We start from the raw sequence: 7,574 nt of genomic DNA, 5'->3' as shown, positions 1-7,574 counted from the left end.
AATTATATTGTTTTCTATTTTGAGTTGGCCGATGATACCTACTCAGTACTTGTGCCTTGTACTGACCCCTACTTGTATTTGTTTTTCTTTGTTAATTGTGGAGTGCAGCAAACGTGCCATCGTCTTCAACTCAACCGCAACTCTAGCCAGTCTTCATCACGTCAGATCTCAGAGTGAGCTAATGCTTCTAGCTTGGACTGGATCTTCTTCTTCATGTCTTGATGCCTTGAAGTTCCGGCATGGACTAGCTGTTTTATTTATTTTAGCTTCCTAGATATTCTTAGATTTAGTAAATTGAGGATAGATGTTCTTGTGGTGATGACTTCCAGATTTTGGGAATAATAAGTATTAAATTTTAGAAGTTATTTATTGGTTATATTAATGAGTTTTAATTCTTCTGCATTATATTCTGTTTATTATGGTTGAAATTTTGGTAAGAATTGGGATTAGATTGGTTGGTTCGCTCACATAGGAGAATAAATGTGGGTGCCACTCGCGGCTCGTTTTGGGTCGTGACACTACCATTTCTAACTCTACTAGATCTGCTGAGATGACTTTCGGAGAGACTGTGACAGGGCAATTTCTGTATACCCGTCTAGCTATAACTGCATCACCGACTAGAGTAGATACTAACAAAGGTTCTGAGAGAGTTTCTCGACATACATTGAATTGAACTTCTATGTAAGTAGTTACTAAAGAAAGAGTAGCCCCTGTATCTAACAATACATAAATATCAAGATCAAAGACACGTAATGTACCAGTGACGACATCAGGAGAACCTTCCTGATCTTGGCGAGCCTGAAGAGCGTACAACCTGTTGTGGCACTGACTACCACATGTACCGGATGAGTTACCCTGCTGAGTTGGGCGACTTGCTGGTGCTGCTGAAGTGTAGACTGAGCTCTACCATTTCCACGTCCTTGACCTAGTCTATAAGGACAATCCCTAAACCTGTGACCAGACTGACCGCACCCAAAACATTCCTCTTTTCCTGCATGACACTTGACCAAATGGTTCTTATCACACTTAGGTCAAGTGGGGTAAGTCTTGGTGCCTGAAACACATCTCTGAGATTTCGAGCCTGGTGATTTACCCTTCTGATCGTACCTATTCTTGGAGAATGGAACACTAGCAGATGATGGGGCTGGAGCTGAAAACTTCTGCTGAACCTGCGAACAATTTCCACCACCCAATTTCTGCTGAGAATAGTCATAATACCCAGTCCTAGCCTTCTTATTTTCCTTAGCCTGATCCCTAAGCTTATCAACCTCAACCTGCTAAACATGAGTCATAAGTCTAGAGATGTTCATATCTCCAGATAACAATGCATTTCTGCACTCAGTTTTCACCAAATCTAACACCCCATACAAAAATTTATTAATCTGCACCCTGGAGTCAACGACCATGTGAGGAGCATACCTGGAGAGTTTGTTAAACTTGAGTCCATACACTTGGACTGTCATGTTACCCTGCTTTAAGTTCATGAATTCTTGGGCTTTTGCTCTATTGGGAAAAACCTGTCTAGAGAAGTCTCACTAATGCAATCCCAAGTGACAGGAGCCGCATTTTCTCCCCTATCCTCATTGCACTGAGTGTACAAGATATAGCAACGTTATTCAACTAGTATGATACTAACTCAACCCGATCATTCCCAGTTACTTGCATTACCTCAAAGATATTCTTGATCTCATCCATGAAATTTTGAGGATCCTCATTAGCTTTCGATCCTGAAAGAAATCCACTAGTGAAATCCCACATATTGGGGATGAAATCCATGGAAAAATACTCAAGTTTTGGGGTTAGAACTGCTGGAGCTTGATGCGTTCTTGAACTAGGGTTCTTGAGCTTTTTCTTCTTTCTTGCTTTTAATTTTCTATGTTTTGATTTAATGACTTGACTTAGATATGTTTTAGTTATGTTTCTAGGCTTAAATTGACTAAAATATGATGATTTAGGGTCAAAATGACATAACTTAGGGTTTAAACAAAGTGCGAATGGTCCTAAAGACACTTGAGAAAGTTGGTGTCGGACCAAAGGATGGCCAGGACTGATGGTCCGTCGTCTGACCGACGCCCCATCATTGGGTCCGTCGACTGGGCCCGTTCAATAGGCCTTTACTAAAATGGGCATAATGTTTTACTCGGAGGTCTGATTTTAGCAAGGTTGGTGGATATGGAAAGATAATAAAATTATCTATCTGTGTGTAGGTTATGAGACCTAATTCATTTTGTGCTAAGAGTTATGACCATTTGAAGTAGACCCAACTCCATTTCCCCTTACCTGTCTGCAAATTTTACACCTATGGTCATCCACCTACGGACCGTGCTGGTCATCCGTAGCACTTGTCAGAGAGTGGGTGAATGGGGGTCTGGATCGATGGTAACAGAATATGGACCATCGTCTGACCTACGCACCGTCTTTCCGTCCATCGATCAAGACTTAGACAATTTTTCTAGGCTGAATTTTTGGGAGTTTCTGATCCCATCGACGGTTGTGCAAAACGGACCGTAGATGCCACCGTTGGTTGCACCTGCAGATTTTTCTGAAAAAGCTAATGGTCTATTTTTGCCACGGGATGTTACACAAACATATCTAAATAAGGTTTGAAAACACTATTAATAAGGTCCATGAATGCAACATGCACATTGGTCAACCCAAAGGACATGAACGAAAACTTATAATTCCCATATCTAATTTTGGAAGTTGTCTTGGAATATCATGTTTCCTTACTCTTAACTGATGGTAGCCAAATCTAAGATCTATCTTAGAAAATTAGTTGGCACCTTGAAGTAGGTCGAATAAATCATCAATTCTTTAGAGAGGATACTTATTATTGATGGTAACCTTGATCAATTGACGGTAATATATATACATCCTAACGGAACCATATTTTTTACTCACAAACAAGATAGAAGCACCCCAAGGTGATACACTTGGTCGAATAAAACCTTTCTTTGAAAGGTCTTTCAACTACTCCTTAAATTCCTTCAACTTTGCTTGTGCCATTCTATATGAGGAATATATATAGGTCGTGTATTTGGAAGAAGATATATGCCGAAGTCTATCTCTCTCTTGGAAGAGACTCTGGAAAGACTTCTGGAAAAAATTTTACTACTAGAACTGACCGAATAGGAGGTACCTTAACACTTGAGTCATTAACTTGGGCTAAGTGATAGACATATCCCTTAAAAAGTCACTTTCTTGCCTTACAGTACAAAATAAAATGACCCTTAGGCATTGTTAAATTATTTTTCCACTCTAAGACTGACTAATTTGGAAACTAAAACTTTATTAGTCAAGTTCTACAATCAACTAAGACATAACAAGCATGAAGTCAGTCTATACAAAGAATAACATCAAAGTCTACCATGTCTAGGTCAATTAAATCAGTCATAATACTCTGTGATTAATGGAAATGAGACAATCATGATAGACTCTCTATGATAGAATGGTCTCACCAACAGGTGTAAAAACACTGAATGGTTCACTAAGTTGCTCAAGAATAATATCAAAGTTATAGCAGCATATGGAGTTACAAAAGATAAACTTGCTCCTGGATCTAGAAATGCATAAATAGTAAAGTCAAAGACTTGAATCATACCAGTGACAACATTTGGTGAATCCTCTTTCTCTCAGAGAGTAGTGATAGAATAAAGATAGTTTCCTCTTCGCCTGCCTTTGAAGTAGCTCATCTAGATGAAACTCTTATTTGGTGAAGCTACTAAAGAAGACTGGGCTCTATTTCCCTCTTTACCATTATTCTACCTTTTCTTAAGACATTGTCTTATAAAATTATCGTTCTTCTCCACACATGAAGAAACCAGTAGAGCCATCATGATTCATCCTTGAGTTTCTCCTACCACACTTGGCACATGCGGGAGTCTTAGTACACCCTTGTGCCATACTTTCTTGCAAATACGCATGTCTAGCTCTGAAGTTATGACAATTCTAACTATTTTACCCACATGTGTTCCTTGGTGTAGGTGAGCTTAACAGATTATGGAGCAGATCCTTTCTGCTTCTATTAGAAACAAAACAAATTCACATTATTCCTTTGCTGCCCTGACTCATTCCTTATGTCTTAGCCCTGTTATTCTTGAACTCTTCTCTATCCCTCAACTTTTTCCTGCTCAACTTGTTGCACATGGATCATCAGCCTTGAAATATCCATCACACCTACTAGTATGGTTGTCTTACTCTAATCACCCAAGTCTACACCCTGGACGTAGCTAGCACTCAAGAACCATTATTGGTCCCCAAGGGAACCCTCATCCTGGCTTACTACAAGTGGAAGACTAACTTAAACATGCAAAAGCTTAAAACTGAAATAAAAGTTCTTAAAACTTAAATGCAAACATGAACTCAAAAGAAAACATTATATATTAGTATATATTCAATTAGCCCCAAAATACGCAACTTAAGTCTTTAAAACATTTGATAAAATAAATGAGTAATACAGACATCTCAAGTATACTGACTATCTATGAAGCCTCTAACTGATAAAGATAGAAGTTGGGACAACATCCACGACAACCTGACAAAACTGAAAAGTAAATGAAATCCTCTAGAAGAAAGAAGGGTCTTCATAGCTAACTCGAAATCTCGTATGTATCAACGAAGCTCTTGTTGATGATCCTGAATAATTGTGTCTACATCATAAGAAGATGCAGGATAAATGTCTCAGTACGTGGAATGTACGAGCATGAAAGGGAAAATTTAAAGCAGAACATAAGCTTGAACTTGATAAAAATGGAAACATACTTACCTCTTCTCAAACAAACTCAACTCAAGGCATACTCAAGGATACTCAAAACTACTCAAACTCACTCAACTCAGAAGTACTCAAGGTTAAGTCACTCAACTCAAAGATTAGATGTTCAACTTAAAGATTATACTCAACTGAAAGATATAATACTTGACTCTTGGTCAACTCATTATAAGGCAAGCATACGCATGCAATATATAGAAAACTTTATAAAATATTAAAAGAAACTTAGTTTTTTTCAAGAAAATGCAATAACAAACTCAAATTTTCTCATTTAATAAAGTAATATAGCTTATTTGGGAGATTTTGTAACCGAAAATCATCACTATGAAACTAAGTGATGGTACAACATTTTACCTCACGTTGCCAACAACCGTCCTCTACCTTTCCATTGGTATAGAACCTGATCTACTAAGTGGATCCACTAGTCTATACTAAAAATCACTAAGGAATCATCTAAAGAGTATGATATATTTTCGGCCCATGATGGCTACTCAGTTTATGGGGGCTTCAGTTAACATGAACTCACGTCTCCATATCGGTGCTCAATAATACTTCTAAAATATACTTAGCTCATATGTTTTTTTTTTTAAAAATTCTCTAGTTTGAGAGAATCTTTCAAACATAGCTTAAAAACTCTCTTGGAAGTTATAGTTTCCTCTTTACTCAAACTAGCTCAATGGCTCTTTTGAACATTTCAGTTTCCTTTCTTGTTGAGATGTGAAAACATTTACAAACTCTTAGGAAATACTTAAATCTCTTACAACTTTTTGAGAAATGAACCCAACTCTTTAATCTTTATTTAACTTGAAACTAAAGTCTTAAAAACAAGGTTAAAACATTATTAAAGACTCTTAATAGCTTAATAAACTTTACTATAACTTGTTTTTAACTTCTAGGATTGACTCTGAACATCTCTTGGCTTTGATCTAAACTTTCCTTGAATTGGATTATGGATTCAAGTCTCATATATATAGATCATTTCATGATGTTCAACTTGGAGGGTTCATGTAGAATAATGAACATCAACTACTCAACTCAAGGACTCAAAGACACTTCTTATCTCAAGATTGTTCGACTTATAGGGGTTCATGAGGAATTATGGGCATGAACTACTCAACTCAAGTGCCCAATATTCATACGGAATTATGAGCATGAACAATTCAACTCAAGGAATTCATGGGTAACATGTAAAAGTTCCATGATTAGAAATATAATTTCAAAAGTGTTAGAAACTTATTGATCAAGACTTAGAACTTGAAGATGCTACTCCTCTCAAAGATATTCAATGTGAGAAGTCCATGCGGAATTTATGAGCATGAACGACTCGACTCGAAGGTCTACATACTACATGGAACTCATCTATATGACTCTTCTCATTCTCTTATTTGTTTCCTCAAAACATAGTTGAAATCAATGATGGATCTCAGGGAATTCACATTTTAACTTTAAGGATTTCTTGAAATCTACTCCTAATCTCTCTTGAATGTGAATTATGAATTCAAGAGTTTTGGTTCATGACATGGAGGATCTGATCATGACAAGGTAGACTCATGAATGAATTATCTTCATCCTCCTATCACTTGCTTAAGTCTTTAAACAAGTTACTCGAAGTTGTAGAAGACTCCTCAAAAGGACACGAAGGGACTCTTTCAAAATGTTCAGAAGAACTTTTGAAACTTAATATTAACTTTACCTTGAATTCGAATTATTAATTCAAGGGTACGATTCATGTTATGAATGATTTCTAATTATTTAAAAGTAGTTTATAGTGTTTAGGATCAAAAGGAATAAAGATACACTTTAAATGAGCTCAAACGGGAAAATATACGGAAAAAGAGTGGGGGCAGGTGACCCTAGCGCGTTCTGGGGCGCGTCGTGGCAGCATATCTCTAGGGAAGGTTTCGACGAATTTCGCCTCTCGTTTTCTGACCCTAATTCGCTTTTAATCAATTTATTTTCTAACGTTTTCCTTAGATTCCATTACCAACCTTAGTACACAATAATAAACTCAAAACAAAACTCCAAACAATAACTTTTATCTCAAGAAATTATGAAAATCCCAACAAGACAAGATTTATAATGAACCTTAAGAACCCTATCAAGAACTTAAACCCTTAAACTTTTTTAGAATGAAATTTCGCTGAAAATAACATGTTTTGTATGTGGGTGAACTAAACCAACACTATGGAAGCATACATACCTCTTAGGTATTAAACCCATGGAAAAATTCCACAATAATCTTGACAGACGCTTGATCATCTCCTTTTTTCTTCTCTTTTCTCTTATTTTCACTTTGAACTGTCAACTAAAACCCTAGGCGTATATTAGGATGGTAAAACTAAACCTAATCGGATTATACCCCTAAAATATTACAAAAAACAAATTAAATCTGATTGGGTATGGGAAAGGCAAAAATACTCCTCACTATTTTCGCTAACTTTCCTTAACTGGACAATCTAAGTTTAGAAGGTCATATCTCACTCATCCAAACTCGAAACTTACTAACTTAGAGGAGTTTGAAGATAATCCAAAGATATTTCCAATGAAATCTTGTATCACACCTAGCTCATCATGTGATAGAAGTTATGGTTGTTTGAAGTTGGCCAAAAACTCATCCTTATCTTAATTTGAAAATTTTCAGATTATTCCTATTTCCAATTTAGTTCTTTTAGAACTCAAGGTGCTACATCTATTGTTATTTATACTTAATAAATTTTAAATTCCTTGGTAAAAACTTACTCACTACAAAAGATGGTTCAAGTCTTTTGTCGGGGTGTTAGACTTACTTCTGTTACTTGATAGATTA

Source organism: Solanum pennellii, chromosome 7, assembly GCF_001406875.1.
Source record: "Solanum pennellii chromosome 7, SPENNV200".
In the NCBI taxonomy this organism is placed as follows: Eukaryota; Viridiplantae; Streptophyta; class Magnoliopsida; order Solanales; family Solanaceae; genus Solanum; species Solanum pennellii.
The sequence above is the reverse complement of the archived record's forward strand: the minus strand, read 5'-3'. Positions refer to the sequence as shown.